This window comes from Rattus norvegicus, chromosome 19 (genome assembly GCF_036323735.1).
Source record: "Rattus norvegicus strain BN/NHsdMcwi chromosome 19, GRCr8, whole genome shotgun sequence".
NCBI lineage: Eukaryota > Metazoa > Chordata > Mammalia > Rodentia > Muridae > Rattus > Rattus norvegicus.
In genome coordinates, this window is record NC_086037.1 from 40671409 (window position 1) to 40689957 (window position 18549).

Here is an 18549-nt window from a genome sequence, read left to right on the forward strand (position 1 = left end):
ACATCCCGGCCCCTAAGTAGAATGGCTCACAGCCACCTAAAACTCCAGTTCTAGGTGATCTGATACCCTTTTGTGCTCTCCCAGGGACGTGCACTCACAGGCACACACACACACACACACACACACACACAGAGAGAGAGAGAGAGAGAGAGAGAGAGAGAGAGAGAGAGAGAGAGAGAGAGAGAGAATGAAAATAACTTAGATTTAAATACTTGTCAAGGGGTTGGGGATTTAGCTCAGTGATAGAGTGCTTGCCTAGGAAGCGCAAGGCCCTGGGTTCAGTCCCCAGCTCCGGAAAAAGAAGAAAAAAAATACTTGTCAAAAGTAAAATAATTTTTACATTAAAAAATTCTAGTGGGGAGCTGGAGAAATGGCTCAGTGGTTAGGAGCACTGGCTGTTCTTCTAGAGGACCCAGGGTCGATTCCCAGCACCCATACAGCAGCAGATAACCGTCTACAGTTCCAGGAGATCTGACTCCCTCTTCTGGCCTCCGTGGATATGGGCATAAATCTGATGCACAGACATATATGTAGATAAAATGCCTGTACACATTAGTTTTTAGGAGTATGATGAATTTTCAATGCCTTTCCCAACACACTAAAGAGTTTTTCCTTAGCCATACCCCTCTCTTTCTGACAAGTCTTCATGCTTCAAAGACCAGGTTGGCCTTGCATGCACTATGTAGCCAAGACTGACCTTGATCTTCTGATCCTCCTGCCTCTACCACCCAAGGGCTGAGATTACTGAATACATGCACCACCATGATGCTAGGATAGAACTAAGGGTGCAGGCTAGACTATACCTGCAATCTGGCTACCTATGCTTCAAATTACACAACACACACACACACACACACAGAGTGGCAGTATACAGACACATACACACACACACACACACACACACACACACACACACACACACACAGAGTGCAGCATGTAGACACTTCAGTGGCAGAGCCCCAGTCACTTGCCTGGGAATGTGCTCCCTGATTCTTGTCTAAATCCCCACAGGGTGCTGACTCCAGAAAAGCAAATTCACTCTAATGTTCAAGTCCCCACTAACAAGTGGATTGTCCCCCAGCCACACCCTGCCCAGCACCCATTCTGCACTCACGGCAACTGCCTACCCTGCTGTGGAGTCCACCAGTCCGTGTGCCCATGTTTGTAACTCTGATGGCTTCTGGCTCTTTGAAGTCTTGTCTAACAACTGGAGGTATTTACATGTACATCGACCATACATGTACACAGAGACAGAACACACATAAAGTCAAAATACCTCTAAAAACAGCAGGAATGTTTGGGAACATTATTAACGCTCACCCAGATGAAATGGATTAGCAAAAGACAGAGCAGACCTATAGAAGCTAAGGACTGAGAGAGGGCAGCACTGCCCAGCGCAGAAAGGCACTAACCACTATGCATGACCGGTCTGGGTTCAATTCTTAAAAAGGAGGCTCCAATTGCAAAAAGAGAATTGAAAATTGCTGCCAGTAGGCAGTACAAAGTGAACAAAAGTAAGGGGTTGGGGATTTAGCTCAGTGGTAGAGTGCTTGCCTAGGAAGCGCAAGGCCCTGGGTTCGGTCCCCAGCTCTGAAAAAAAGAACAAAAAAAAAAAAAAAAAAGTAATAGCAGTCCCCTCCCAGCAGAGGTCAAGATTGGGCAGTTAGGCAACAGAACAGGGGAAGAGGACAGCATTGCTGACGACAAAGAAAGGCTAGCTGGGGGCATGGCTCAGCCAAACAGCAGCTGCCTGGAATCCCCCAGTGAGGGGCTAAGGGAGTAGCTCAGCAAGGCTCTGGGTTCATCGCCAGCACCACAGAAAAGAAAACAAAGACTTGTGTGGTGGTTTGAATATACTTGGCCCACAGGGAGTGGCACTATTAGGAGGTGTGGCAATGTTAGAGTTGATGTGGCCTTGTTGAAGGAAGGATGTCACTGTGGGCTGGACTTTGAGAGAACTTCTCCTAGCTGTCTGGAAGTTAGTCTTCTCCTACTGGCCTTCAGACCAAGTTGTAGAACTCTCAGCTCCTCCCGGGCCATGCCTGCTTGGTCACTGCCATGCTCCCACCTTGATGATAATGGTCTGAACCTCTGAACCTCTAACCCAGCCCCAACTAAATGTTGTCTTTATAAGAGTTGTCTTGGGGACTGGAGAGATGGCTCAGAGGTTAAAAGTACTGACTGGGGGTTGGGGATTTAGCTCAGCGGTAAAGCGCTTGCCTAGCAAGCTCAAGGCCCTGGGTTTGGTCCCCAGCTCCGAAAAAAAGAAAAAAGAAAAAAGAAGAAAAAAAAAAGTACTGACTGCTCTTCCAAAGGTCCAGAGTTAAATTCCCAGCAACCACACGGCGGCTCGCAACCACCTATAATGGGATCCGATGCCCTCTTCTTGGGTGTCTGGAGATAGCTATAGCGTACTCATACAAATAAAATAAATAAAATATTTAAAAAAGAGAGTTGTCTTGGTCATGGTGTCTCTTCACAGCAATGGAAACCCTAAGACACTTGGTTATCAAATGAACTCAAAGGCCGTCAAAGGAGCACTAGGAAAGATGTTTCTGTGCCTGTAAACTAGGATCTGAGGTTAAATGTTGATCTGTAATCCTAGAACCAAGCAGTTTCTTCTTGCCCAGACCACTCAAGAATGAACAGCTCACATGCACACTTCTTTCCATACTATCCTATTCTCAGCTTACCCAAAAAAAAAAAAAAAAAAAAAAATATATATATATATATATATATATATATATATATATATATTACACACACATGCCCCAATACACAGGAGGAAGTCAGGACAACTTGGGGGAAATTGTTCTCTCCTTACACCATGTGGATCATAAGGATTAAACTCAGGCTGTCAAGCACAGTGATTAGTGCCTTTCTGAGTTGGGCATTGCTGCCCTACCTCAACCCTCAGCTTCTGTAGGTCAATTCATATCCTTTGCTTACCCATACTCACTGGGTGAAACTTCAATGTTTCCCAAAATGCCTTTTGTTTTTAAAATATTTTTATTTAATATGTGTTTTGTCTGCATGTACATGTATAATATGCACGTGTATATGTATATATACATACATATACACTCTGTATACATGCAGTGCCCATGGAGGCCACAAGAGGGTGTTGGATCCCCTGAAACTGGAGTTCCAGGCTGTTGTGAGCAGCCAGGTGTGTGCTTGGAACCAAACCTAGGTCCTCTGAAGAGCAGCCAGAGCTCTTAACTGCTGAGTCATCTTTCCAACCCCTTCCCAGATGCTTTTTAAAAGTGATACCACAATCAGTTACAATGTATCATTATGTTCAGAGTATTGTTTGGCTTCTAGAATTCTTGGGTCAGGATGTGTCCAACCCTTTGATTCTTAGTTCCAAATACCTACCTACCCAAATCTGTACAAAGGTAGTTTGCCAATCAAAACATCTGACCTTCTCTATTAATATACAATATTAATAAAATTAATTGATATTAATAAAATATCACATGCATTAAATATATATTAATATAATATGTTAAATTTATGAATGTGATACAGAGAATGGGACTCAGAGAAAATACGGGGCAGTGTTCTGCTGCCAAGCCACACCCCCAGTCCATACTAGGGGATCCTAGGCAGCAGATCTACCACTGAGCCACATCCCCAGGACTGCTAAGGGATTCTAGGCAGGCTGGAGCTGTGTTCCAGCCTAGTATGTTGTCATTGACAAGCATCTCATCCTGCAGATCTCGGTTCTCTCCCACCCATCCTCCTTTATCTCTATCATATTTATCAACCAGGAGGTCCTGGGTCTTGTGGAAAATCAGCTGGAAGAACCAGAGTTAGAGACATAGATTCCTACAGGAGGCCAGCTCTTCTGCCTAACAATGGACTCCCAGACTCCCTGATGCCATTTTGCTGGCTATGATAGCTACAGAAAGTTCGTTGGAGGTTTTTTCCTGGCAAACTTCCCAGAGAGCAGAGTTTATCTAAACTGGCTAATATGTAGCATTTGCAAATAATTATTAATAGATGTTTGCATTCCATTCTTCATGAATGTTGCTGTGGGGCGATTCTCTAATTCAGGGGGGACGTGTTGAGTGGTGAGTGACTCCCGCCTGGCCTTCCCCGCACTCCCCCGCCCTGTCTTTTTCCTCCCAGTGGATGCTGGAGCTGTCCTTAGCTGCTCACCACAGATTCCTCAGGGGAATGTTTGGATTTTCTCCTTCACACATCCATATCCAAACCATGAGCCGTGTGCATCTGGTATGTCTTCAGAATAGATCCAGAACGGACTCCCACAGGACCCCCTGGTCTGTCTCCATTCTCTACCCCCACAGCTGCCTCTTCCCCTTCTCCTTGCTTCTTGTCTCTACCCTGTTCTCATGCCCAAGTGACTCCCTAACATTCCTCCCCAGCTCAGAACTCTCAGAGACTCATGAAAAAGGCAAAAGTTCTCCTGCAGTTCAGAAGGCCTTGAATCAATTGCTGAACCTTCTCTTTGTACACACCAAGAAAATTCTTGCCCCAGGGCCTTTGTGCTTGCTGTCTCCTTGCCCTGTGGGGCTCTTTCCACAGATAATGACTCTGTGCCTTGCTTCCTTCAAGTTCCTACCAGAATGTTACCTTACAGCGGAGGCTTCTTCTAGACTCCACCCCACATTCTTCTACTACTATTATATTAATTATATATATATTTATATATATTAGCATAGCTACTGCCATGCTAAATAATTGTGTATTGCTTGTTTTTCTAATTTAACGATAGCTCTTGGTGACCTCATTCTAGGATGTATCACTAGTGTCTAGAATAGCTCCTGAACATAGTAGGAATTCAGGGGTGGTATGAGATAGGCTCTCAGTGTTGTGATAGTCACCTATACTACCAGCATTAGGGGAGCTGAGGGAGGAGGCTAGACCAGACGATATAAAAAGTCCAGTTCAAAAGGGGTGAAGCTTCACAGTACAGCATCTGTTTAGAATCCACAGTGAAAGGCTGGATGGAGCAGTGGTAGAGTCCTCCAGTGAGGGGTTAGCTGAGCACAGTTCCCTTCCCTATTTTGTACAAGGTTCTGAGTTCAATCCCCACCTCTAGCACCACAAAAACACAGGCAAACATACAATTATGCTCTAAACCCACAGCAGAGGAGGAAGTAAGGAGGAATAGGGGGCGCAGAGGATGAAAAAGAGACAGAGGAAGGCAGAAGTGCCAGAGAGGTGGGTTACATTCAGGGTCTCCACATGCTTTTACTCTGAATAATAACAAGAGTAGCCTGGTAACTGGAATACAACTGCTCCATGTTTCTCTTGTGTCTGGCTGGCAAAGAAAAAATGCAACCATTTGTATTAACAAAGGACCTAAGGATATGTTTGAAAGAACAAATCAGCTCCTTCCTGTCCTTCATTGGGATCCCTCCAGTCTGGTCCCCCGATAGAGCACTCACAGGGCCTTCTCCACCTTCCTCCCTTTCCCAGGGACTTCCTAACCCCTGCAGTGGACACAGCTTTCCTCCTCTCTGTGGACCCTCTAAGACCCATCCTCTGTTCCGGCCTAACCCCATTCCTTTGTGTCAGCCCCAATCCCTAGGAACCCTTTCTACTTGGAAACCCTAGGGCTACACCTGGGAAACTCAGGTAGCTGAATCACACTATCCTCTCTGAGTTCCATCATGATCTGTCATCCTGAGCACAGAAATAACCTACTTACATATAGGCCCTGTCCCCACTCCAACTCCACTCACCGGAGACTCCAACACTTGGTCCCAGCAGCCCCTTGGACCTTTCACTTCCATTTTTCCAGTTTATTCTTTACCTTACAACAATTGATTTGCTAGATCCCCTGCTCCCACCACCTCTAACTCCCTGGCCACCCAACCCTTGTGTGTGAAGAGGATGTCCTTAGCTCTTTCCTGACGCCCCTCTCAGCCTTTCTCCAGCCCATCTCTATCCTCTCTGCCACCCACTGACCTACAAAAACACTCTCTGCCAGGCATCTCAGTCACCACACTTTCCTAAGATCAGAGAGGACAAAGGAACCCAAGGAATGAAACACCTACCAAGTAAGACAAGGCCAGGTATCAGTACCTAGAATCACCCCAGTCATCCCTACCCTAGATGCCTAGACACCAGGGCAGAACCACAACCATCAACAGCAGCGACAATGTGCTTCCTTCCACCAGAACCCAGCAACCCTACTACAGAGGCTCTGAGAAATGCAGTCCAGCTGAAGCACTAGACAAGGAAGTCACAGGAGCTCTTAGGAATATGTTCAAGGACCTTAGAGAGGGTGGGAACAAATCCAGTCATGGAATCTGTGAAAACACAAACAGGGTAACAGAGTAACGAAAACAGTTCAAGACACGAGAGTGGAAATAGAGTCACTAAAGAAAACCCAAACTGGGGTTGAGGATTTAGCTCAGTGGTAGAGCGCTTGCCTAGCAAGCGCAAGGTCCTGGGTTTGGTCCCCAGCTCCGAAAAAAAGAACCAAAACAAAAAAAAACAAAACAAAACAAAAAAAAACCAAAAACAAAAAAACCAAAAAACAAAAAACTGGAAAAGAAACTTTAAGGAATCAAATAAGGAGGGTAGGGGTGGGAAAGATGGCTCAGTGGTTAAGAGCACTGACTGCTCTTCCAGAGGTCCTGAGTTCAATACCCAGCAACCACACGGACGCTCACAACCATTGGTAATGGGATCCGATGCCCTCTTCTGGTGTGTCTGAAGACAGTGACAATGTACTCACGTACATAAAATAAATCTTTTTAAAAAAAGAAATAAAATAAAAATTTCAGAGGCAATATTCACCAACAGAGTACAAGACATGGGGAATCTTGGGCATTCAAGACAAGGTAGAAAATTGGATACTTTGGTCAAAGAAAAAAATTAAAGTTAAAAATTCCAGACACAAAACATCCAGGAAATCTGGGACACTATGAAAAGACCAAATCTTTGAGTAATAGGAATAGAAGAAAGGGATGAAACCTAGGTCACAGAAAATATTTTCAACAAAATATAGGAGAAAATTTCCCTAACCTAAAAAATGAAGTGCTCATCAAGGTACAAAAAAACTAAACAGCCTACTAAATATACAGGACCAGAAAAGAATCTTCTCTAGACACCAAAACTCTAAACATGCAGAGCAAAGACAGAGTATTAAGAACTGTAAGGGATAAAGTAATATGTAAAGGCAGACCCATTAGAATAACACCAAACTTCTTAATGGGGAGTCTGAAAAACACAAGGGCCAGGATGGGTGTTCTACAAACTCTAAGAGACCGCAGATTGCTACTCAGACTAATATACCCAGCAAAACTATCAATCACAAAACATGAAGAAAGAACAACATTCCACCATAAAACCAAATTTAAACAGTATTTATCTACAAATCCAGAGCTACAGAAGATGCTAGAAGGGAAACTTTAATCTAAAGAGGTTAAGCACACATGAGAAGACACATGAAATAAATAATCCCAGACAAATAAATCAAAAGAGCAGGGAAACCCCACCACTTAACAACAAAAATAACAGGAGTCAATAAACATTGTTCATTGATAACTTACAATATTAGTGATCTCAATTCCCCAATAAAAAGATACAGACAAAAAAAAAAGATACAGACTAACAGAGTGGATTAGAAGACAGGGTTCTTCTTTCTTTTTTTCTTTCTTTTCTTTTCTTCTTTCTTTCTGTTTTGTTTTGTTTTGTTTGGGTTTTGTTTTGTTTTTTTTGTTTTTTTGCTTTTGGGACACAGAGTCTCATTATGTAGCTCTGGCTGTCATGAAACTCACCATGTAAATCAGGATGGCTGGCCTCAAACTTATAGAGATCAGCCTGCCTCTGCCTCCCAAATGCTGGGATTAAAGGCATGGACCACTACTCTTGACTAGGATCCATCTCTCTGATGGATCCAACACATGTGACTATCAAGGACAGACATTACCTCGAAGTAAAAGAATGAAAAAAGATATCCCAAGCATATGGACCCAAGAAGCAAGCAGGTGGAGCCATTTTAATAGCTGACAAAATCACTTCAAACCAAAACTAATTCAAAGAGATAGGAAACTACACCACATACTCCTCAAATGAAAAGTACCCCAAGAGTATATAACAATTTTAAATATGTATGTATCTAATATGAGGGCACCCAAGCTCATAAAAGAAACACTACTATAATTAAAACCACATGTTGACCCTCCCACAGCTATAGTAGGTGACTTTAATCCCAATAGATAGGTCATCCAGGCAAAACTAAACAGAGAAATCTTGGAGCTAAATAACATCATAAATCAAATGGACTTAACAGATATCTACAGAACATCTTACCAAGGCACAGAATATACCTTCTCAGCAGCTCATGGAACTTTCTCCACAATTGACCACATATTTGGACACAAAACAAGTCTTAACATGTATGAAAACATTGGAACAAAAACACCCTGCATCTTATCAAAGACAACAAAAACAACAGGAAGTTTACAAACTCATGGAGAACTTACTACTGAAGACAAATGGGTCGAGACAGAAATTAAGAAGAAAATTTAAATTTTTTTAGAATTGAATGAAAAATATCGCAACATATCCAAAACTACAGGACCCAGTGAGGATGGTTTTTATTAGTGCTAAGTGTCTACAACAGATAATTGAAGACATCTCATATTAGCAACTTAATATCGCACATATAATATCAAACCTCTAGAACAAAAAGAAGGAATAAAATCCAAAAAGAGGGGGTCGGGGATTTAGCTCAGTGGTAGAGCGCTTGCCTAGGAAGTGCAAGGCCCTGGGTTCGGTCCCCAGCTCCGAAAAAAAGAACCAAAAAAAAAAAAATCCAAAAAGAGTAGTGGCAAGAAATTGTCAAACTCGGTACTAACATCAATGAAATAGAAACCAACAAAAACATACAAGTAATAAATGGTGAAATGAAGAGTTGATTCTTTGAAAAAGAAGACTGATAAAACTTTAGCCAAATTAACTAAAAGATGGAGAGAGAAGATCCAAGTTAATAAAATTAGAGGCAAAAGAAGTGTGAATTACAACAGACATCAAGAAAATCCAGAGACTTATTAGGACATACTTTAAAAATCTGTACTCCACTAAACTGGAAAATCTGAATAACCTTCTTGATATTTATAGCCTACCAAAGTTAAACTGAGATCAGCTAAACAGATCCATTAAATTCCTAGTGACATAAGTAGTTATTAAAAGTCTGCTCACTAACAAAGTCCAGAACCAAACAGATTTAGCACAGAATTCAACCAGACCTTCAAAGAAGAATTAATGCCAATACTCCTCAAATTATTCTGCAAAATAGAAATTAATGGAACACTGACTGACTCTTTTTAGGAGGCCACAATTACCCTGATACCTAAACAAAGATACAACAAAGAAAGAGAATTACAGATCAATTTCCCTTATGAACACAGGTGCGAAAATTTCAATAAAGTATTTGCAAACACAATCCAAAACACATCAAAAAGATCATCCTCTATAATCAAGAAGGCTTCATCCCAGAGACACAGGGATGGTTTAACATATGAAAGTCAGTAAATGTAATTAATCATATAAATAAACTAAAACACAAAAAACTATATGGTTATCTCATTAGATACAGAAGAGACCTTTGACAAAACTTAACATCCCTTCATGATAAAACTCCTTGGAAGACTAGGGATACAAGAGACATACTTCAGCAACATAAATGCAATATACAGTGAGCCCACAATCAACATCAACCAAAACAGAGAGAAACTCATAGCACTTCCATTGAAATCAGTACCAACACAAAGATACCCTCCCTCTTTAATACAGTCCTTAATGTTAGGCAGTGGAAAGAAATCAAGGGGATACACATAGGAAAAGAGGGAGTCAAAGCATCTTCATTTGCTGATGATATAATTTTATACATAAAAGACTCTAAAAACTCCACCAGGAAGTTCTGATACATCTTCTACATCTGATAAATGCTTTCAGAATAGTAGCAGGATACGAAATTGATACACAATCAGTAGCCTTCCTACTTACAAATGGCAAACAATCTGAGAGAGAAATCAGGGAGACGACATATCTTATCATAACCTCAAAATTATCACGGGGTAACTCCATCCAAGCAAATGAAATACTTTCATAAGACAAACTTTAAGACATCAAAGAAGATCTCAGAAGATGAAAAGATCTCCCATGCTCATGGGTCAGTGGGATTGATTAACATATTGAAAATGACCATCCTGCCAAGGTCAATCTACAGATCCAACACAATCCCCATCAAAATCCCAACACAATTTTTCACAAATATTGAAGGTACAATTTTCAGCTTCATATGAAAACACACAAAAATACTGACTAACAAAACACCTGGAGGAGGTGTCACCATCCCTGTTTCAAATTATATCATAGAGCTATGGTACCAAAACAGCATGGCATTTCCATAAAAACAGACAGGTTAATCAATGGAATTGAACTGAAGACTCAGACGTACGTCCATATACCTATGAACACCAGATTTTGACAAAGAAGTCAAGAAAATACAAGGAAAAAAGACACCATCTTCAACAAATGGTGCTGGTCAAACTGAATGTCTCCATGAGAAGAATGAAAATACATCATGTTTGTCATTCTCCAAAGGGATTCAGAACTTCAGCAGAAGGCCAGATACCCTGAATCTGTTAAAAGAGAAAGTAGAAAATAATCTTGAACTCATTGGCACAAGAAAGGACTTTCTGAACAGTACACCATTAGCACAGACCCTAAGACCAATAATTAACAAATGGGACCCCATGAGACTGAAAATCTTCTGTATGGCAAAAACAATTGTCATCTGGACAAAGCAGCAGCTACAGAATGGGCAAAGGTCTTTATCAATTACACATCCAATAGACGGTTAATATTTGAACTATATAATGAACTTTAAAATGCATAGCAAGAAAACACATAACCCAACTTAGAGATCGGCTGCAGACCTAAACAGAGAGTTCTCAAATGAAGAAACACAAATGGCTCAGAAACCCTCAAAGAAGTATTCATCCTTAGTCAGAGGGAACCCCAAACCAAAACTACTTGGAGATTTCATTTTACACATCAGAGTGGCTAAGATCAATAAAACAAATGACAGCTCATACTGTTGAGAACGTGGGGTGTGAGAAACACTCGTTCATTGCTGGTGGAGTGCAAACATGTACAGACACTACGGAATCAGTGCAGCAGCTCCTCGGGAGGTTGGGAATAGATCTGCCTGTATTACTCCTGGGCATGTACCCAGAGGACTCTGCCTCCTACTGCAGAAACACCTGCTCATCCCCGTTCACGACTCCTCTGTACGATAATAGCCAGAGACTGGAAGCAGACTAGATGTCCATCATTAGATGAATGGATCAGGAAATTGTGGTACCATCATACAACGGACATTACTCAGCTTTTAAAAAAAAACATAAAATTTGCAGATAAATGGACGAAGCTAGAAAAAAATATCATCCTGAGTAAGGCAATTCAGACCTCAAAAGACAAAATGTGGATGTTAGCTTTTAGGCCTCTGGTAAGCATTGCCACCATTCATATAACCGCAGAGTAACGTTAGGCATGAAGTAAAGGACTAGGAGGGAGAAGATGAACTCTTAAGGAAGGGGAAATAAAATATGTAGTCATAGAGAGATACAGGAGGAGACTAGAGTAGGAGGATGACATGGGGAAGGGAGAAGAAGAGAGAGGTGTGGAAGGGAATACGGGAGAGACAACACAGGGTCATATGGCAATCTATTACTGTAGACACTTCTTAAAATATATACATATAGGAAAGAACTCTAAATGGAATCACCAAATAATGGGAAGGCATTTCCCACACTCACATACACTTAAAAATAAAGACTCCGTTTGACTCTCTCAGTGCACTGCGTTCTTTCCTGTCTACAGACCACTACAGTAATCTCCCCACTAGGATTCTGCCCCTTCCCCAGGAGAGGTCTCGTCCTCCTGGGGTCTCAGATACAACGTTCCTTCAAGATACCTCCTTCAAGCTTGTCAGGTGACGCTCAACCCTGCAGCCATAGACCATGCACACTTCAAAGCATTCCGTCCCCTTTTAGGCTGGCGTCTGCACAGAGGAACATCATCCATGGTACTGATTGCTGGCTTTGCAGTCGAGTGTGGGGTTGGATGTTTGAAAGGAAGCGCTGAAGAGTAAGCAAATGGGTGGGTGGGTAGGTGGGGGATGGTTAGGTAGAGGGTTTTCGATGTGTGGGTGCATGGTTGCACAGATGAGGAGATGAGCGCATAGCTGGGTGGGGCTGGGCAGGGTGGATGGCCATATACACTGTCCCCACTATTGATGGAAGCTGAGGGCAATGCCATCAGCAAAGAACCCTAGCCTACCCCAGCCACACAGCATCTCCAAGTCCACCACTATCTTTCTTTCTTCTCTTTTTAAGATAGGTTTTTTCTATGAAACCCAAGCTGGCCTCAAACTCCTGTCGTAATTTCCCCTGGTGCTGGCATTAGAGGTCTATGATGCACACAACCCCTGGTGTCATCTCCTACATGCAGTTGTTTGAACCAAAATAGCTCCCATAGGCTTGTGTGTTTGTCCACAGTTGGTGGAACTGTTTGGGAAGGATCAGGAGGTGTGCCTGTCTGTCTGCTGTCATGCTGACATGATATTTCCCCATGACGGTCATGGACTCTAACCCTCTGAAACTGTAAGCTCCAAATAAACTCTTCCTTCTACAAGTTGTCTTGGTCATGGTGTCTCATCACAGCAACAGAAAAGTAACCAAGACACCATGTTACACTGAAGCCATCATAAACATTACTAATCAGACTATTGTATACAAGGGACATTGTATACAATATTGTATATGGGAAGCATAAGTATACATCATAAAGGATGCCTTCATTCCTTATGGGAAGATATTGTCAACAATCTGTGTGCCCATCATTGTGTGACACACACCTCTAATCCCCGCCCTCAAGAGACGAAGGCAGGAGCATTGCAAGATCAAGGGCAGCCTGTGCTACATGAGACCTTATCTTAAAACAGTAATTATATCTTGCACCATCATCTTACCCAAAACTATTCAAAACATTGTCTATGTATTTTTAATAACCAGATTCAGATGTGTCCCATCTGTGCCCATTTTATAGGTGAAGAAACTAAAGCCTAAATGGAGTTGATAATTAGTCTGAGATCACATATCTGGCATCAGGAAGGCATGGCAGGGAGAAAGGGGAATAACATGAAGGACTGGAACAGACAGCAGCGTTTGGCTAGGCAAAGTGGCCAGGAGTCAAAAGACACACAAGACCAAGAAGTGGCACAGGTGGGGTGCAGGTGCTTTGCCTCAGGTGGCCCAGAGTCCTCTGCCAGAGAGTTGTGATGTCATGCCTCTGAAAATAGGGAGGCTACCATTCTAGAGAAGATCTGTCCTGTCACTGATAAAAAGTTATTCAAATTATCTACCCACCTATCTATGTGTCTATCTATCATCCCTCCATCTGTCCATCCATTCATCCATCCACCCATCCATCCATGCACCCATCCAGACACCCAGCCACCCACCCATCCATCCACCCACCCACCCACCCATCCATCCATCCATCTGTTCATCTGTCCATCCATCTGTTCATCTGTCCATCCATCAGTCTGTCTGTCCTGTATCCATTGCTCTGTTTCCATCCATCTCTTCACCCATCCATTCAGCAGCACTCCCATCTACCCTGTCATCCCTGTCCCTGTCATCACATTATTGTACAGCCAACACCACTCACCATCCCAGAATGCGTTTGTCCTACACACCTGAAACACGTTAAGTATGTGCACACCTTGCCCCCTTCCCCAATCTGTGGTATTCACCACCATTCACTGAAAAGATGACAGGTGCCTCCTGAGAGTAAATGAACGCACACGCATCATCACAGTGAGAGAATTCTATCACCCTATTCAAGATGCAAAGCAGGTGTGGAAAAACTGGGACAATGCCCAAGTGTGACCCAAGAGTGTGGTGCAAAAAGAAAAAAGAAGTTCACTACTCCATCTCCTACCGCACGTCCTATAGGACATGCTTTTACCTTGAGTGTATACCAGGAACCTGAAAACCAGAACAAGGACCAATACCTTTTATTATAACACAGGCTGATGACATCATTCCAGTCCCTGGATACAGTAATTCCTGGAACCTGAAGTTATGCCCACCCTACGTGCAGCTGTGCCTAAGTCGATTTCAAATTCCTTGAGTTAAACAATCCACATGTCTCCTACCTTTTAAAAATTAAGATGTTGCTGTCACATTGCTCTGTTCTGTGTTGTTGAGCCGGCATGGCACAGTGGAGCCCGCGTGGGTCTTCAACTCATGACCTCCTGCCTCTGCTTCCCAAGTGCTGGCACTGCATATGGCCTCGCCACCAGGCAGCCTGAGTCAGCTCTCGTACTTCTGTCTGATGTGAAAAGCATTCTGTCCACTGCCCCCCACCACAGCTCCCCTCACACCTGTCTGGGGTACGCTTCCCTCATATGACTTTCCTGGCTGCAGAACCAGCCCAAGGGCTCCCACTTCCTGCCCAGCCTTCCTCCTCCAGAATTCATTGTTGCTGGAGATGGCTCATTTGTGTGGTGGCTGTACTGTTTGTCCCCAAGGCATAATTGCCTGGGTCTCTTCATCTCTGTGTCTGGGCCCTGACCACAGCAGTGTCCAGGAAACAGCCAGTATGCTAGCGAACAAATGAGCAACTAATTGACCGACCAGTGAAATGTCACCTGCCACCAACAGGGGATGTTTTTTAAAGATGTATTTATTTTTATTTGGCACGTAAGAGTGTTTTCCTATGTGTACGCATATGCGTGCCTGGAGCCTGTGAAGGCCAAAAGAGTGTGTCAGATCCTCTGAAACTGGAATTACAAATGCCTCTGAGCCACCGTGTGGATGCTGGGAATTGAACCTGGGTCCTCTGGAAGAGCAACCAGTGCTCTTAACTGCGGAGTTATCTCTGCAGTCACAGGGAATTTATTTTTATCTTTGTTTGGGGTTTTTTTTTTGTTTGTTTGTTTGTTTAGACAAGGTAGTCCTGGCTATCCTGGTACTCACTCTGTAGACCAGGCTGACCTCAAACTCAAAGATCTGCCTGCCTCTGCCTCCCAAGTGCTGAGTCTAAAGGCCTGTGCCATCATGCCCAGCAGGGAATTTATTTTGAAAAGGTAAGAAAAAGCAGAGCCTTCTGTGCAGACCATGGCTGTGGGGCTTTGTCTAGCATCTCTCCTCTGGTTAAAGGCAAGGTATGTGGAGGGACAGAGGAAGAAGCCATGGCCATTGCCGGCAGCAGGCCTCTCCTACCTGAGCTGTGTCTTTTCTCGCCTGCCAGGCTTAGGCTTAGGCTTAGGGTTCTCCAGCTTCAGAAGAGCAGAGAAGTGATCTGTCTAGGAGCAGAGGGAAGCTCTAATGGAGAACTTCAGCCAGCTCAGCTCCTACATCCACAGCCAGTCACAGCCACCTCTAATTTAGCATATTCTTCTCATGTCCCAGCTGCCAACCATGGAGCCACTCAGAACCCTCTCAGTCCAGCTACCCTGCCTCCTGGAAGGTGACCAGAAAAAGGACACAGCCATGGAGGGAGAAAAGGGAGGCAGGGAAGAACAAAGGAGAAACACGTCCTAAATAGAGCTCTCACCAGAGATAGGTTGAGATAGCTGTCTTAATTCATTCACCCCAGACAGGATGACACAGGCTGTAGCATACAGTCCCCATTTCACAGATGGAAAGAGGAAAGACTTCTGCAGCAGGATGCCTTTAGGATCGGATGGCCCAAGTTTGATCCAGAGATCCCACATGGAGAAAACAGAACTGACTACCATAGCTGTCCTCTGACGTCTACATGCATGTCACGGCACTTGTTTGTATGAACATGCATACACACAGATAGATAGATAAAAGATAGATAGATACATACATAAATAGTTAGATAATAGGCAGATAGGCAGATAAATAATAGATGATAGACAGATATATACAGAGATACATAGATAGATATATAATATAGATAGACAATAGATGGATGATGGATAGATAGATAGATAGATAGATAGATAGATAGATAGATAGATAGATAGATAAATAGATAGAGGTTTAAAACTTTTAGAATGAAGACACAGGTAGTCTTGAGCCCTAAGTGGAGTGTGAAATAGCTGCTCATTAAACAATCAAAGAAAGTTTAAAGGGCCTTCTGTACAAGGCACTGTCTTCTTCGGACTGGAGATGTGGCTAGAAGGCCTAGCATGCAAGAAGCCTTGGATTCCATCTCTGGGAGGGAGGAGGGAGAGGGAGAGAGATGGGGAGAGGGAGGAGAAGGTGGAGAGGGAGGGAGAGGGAAAGGGAGAGGGAGAGGGTGGGGAGATCATCCCTGTATCCTGGGAGGTCAAAGCAAGAGGGCTGCCTGTTTGAGACTAGCAAGTCCTCACCTCACCATAAAACATAAAAGCCAGGGGTGGGGGGAAGGTGGTGCGGCTCAGTGGGGAACACTTGCCTCACGTGTTTAAGGCATCCCAGCCCTAAAAAGGAAAAAAGGAAATAGGTCAGCATTTGGGACTAGAGAGAAGCTCCTGGTTTAGCGGTTGCTGCACAAGTCTGGGGTCCGTCCCCAGGACACGTGAAAAAGGCAGATGTGGTCACGCACATCTGTACTCCCAGCACTGAGGAAACTGAGTCAGGCAGATGACTGGCACTCACTGGATAGTGCCTAGCCTAATCAGTGAGTTTCAGGTTCAGGGAAAGGCTCTGTCTCAAAACGCAAACTAAACTGGCTGAGGAAAGAGACCCAAGATTGTCCTCTGGGCCCATGCTGCCTTCAGCAAAAATGTGTTACCTTCACAATGAAGACCTGTTGTTGGCAGATGATACATTGTGTCAACACTCCAGCATCCCCAAGGTGAGATGCGGGGAAGACAGAAGAACCACACAAAGACAGCCATCCTGATATAAGAACCAGCAGGAGAGACTCTGCCTCAGCAGACAGGAGAGAACTGACTCTGGAAAATTCCTCTTTGGCTATTACACATACATCCCCACTCATGTACACACACTTGACACACACACACACATAGTACACACACATAGTACACACATATAGTACACACACGCACGTGCAGCACAGAAGCTGAGCAGGACAAAAGCTGTGTCCTTTTATAACCCAACCACCCTTCTGCCATACCTCACTTGTGGTAAGAGAATCAGTCCATGGAGACCCTACAATGGAAGACAGGAAGTGTGATCTCCCATACCTGTTTTGGAAGTGTCCAGCAGCTGGAGACAGACAAGACGAAGATTTACTAATTCCTGATTCACACTGCTGGGTTCTGAAGCCCAGCTGAGCCAACCCTACCTGTGAGGCCTTAGTTAGGTCAATTACCCTCTCTGTGCCTGAGTTTCCAGATCTGGAGAAGAGCGTCATTTTAGCTTTAGCATTGTCTTTGCAGGCTCGTGTGGGGTTTACAGTTTGGTATCCTTAGGTACTGCCTGGGAGGTTGCCAGGAGGGCCCCCAAGGTTAAGAACTGCCTGGGTTACTAGTTAAAACCCTGTCTCAATAAACACACAAAAATGGTTACATTCATTTGTTTGTTTGTTTTTAAGTCCCAGAAGAGTCATGGGCTAGTTAGAGAAGGGGTGCTTTCAGTTACTTATAGAGTAACTGACTGTCCTGAGGGGGAGGGGCTGGCACATCTCTGCAGGCTCCCTTCCAGTGACTACAGAAGTGCAGAACTCCTAGAGACAGCAGCGGCCTCAGCACTTTTTGAGCCGAAAGCTTTGGAAAAAGCTTTCGTTGGGGGGAGGAAGAGGAGAACTCAGGAGAACTGGCAGGAAAGATGCTGGAGCGGTGGGGAAAAAATGCTTCTAAGGCAAAAAAAAAGGGGGGTGGAGAAGCAGGTTTGCTGGGCTGTGTACAGAAGCCAGAGCTGGAGGGACCCTCCTGAGGAGAACAAGAAAGCCCCAAAGAAAGTACGAGGTCTTACCTCCCACAACCTCTTCCCACCACAAATGAAAATACAGCTAACTCAAAATATAATCTAACCCTTTAGAATGTGTCAGACTGCAAGAAAGTGCTCGGTCAGTAAAGCGCTTGCCTTAGAAAGGAGCAGAGCCAGAGCCCCAGAGCCACGCCCCAGCTCTCCTGTAAAAGCTAGGTAAGGCCGCATGCGCCAGGCTCTAATCCAGGGCAGAGGCAGGAGGATTCTAGGGGCTCTCTGGCCTGCAGCCTAGTTGAATCAGTGGGCTCCGGGCTCAGGGGGGAGGCCTCATCTCAGAAAATAAAGTGGGGAGACTGGACCACAGCTCTGCAAGTAAATGTGCTTCCCGCCCAGTCAGGCCTGAAAAATTCCAGTTCTTTAGGGTCCTCCGAACTTGCGTAAAAAGTCAGATGTGGTGGTGCACATCTGTAGTTCCAGAATTCTCACAGAAGTGAGAAATGATCAGAGAACCACTCAGAAGCTCTCAGGCTAGCTAGTCTGAAACAAAGAGCAAAGAGATCCTACCTCAAACAGGGTGGAAGGTGGAGAGAAATGTGCACTGTGGCATGCTCCCATCCCCCACAGGCATTTTTGTGCACAC

At 44.0% G+C, this 18549-nt stretch overlaps 1 protein-coding gene across 11 annotated transcripts in view; it reads right to left on the reverse strand.

Moving 5' to 3' along the window:
• The window catches only part of Cacna1a (calcium voltage-gated channel subunit alpha1 A), a 299251-nt gene that overhangs the window by 245849 nt on the left and 34853 nt on the right, over positions 1 to 18549 (reverse strand). The window lies entirely within an intron of this gene.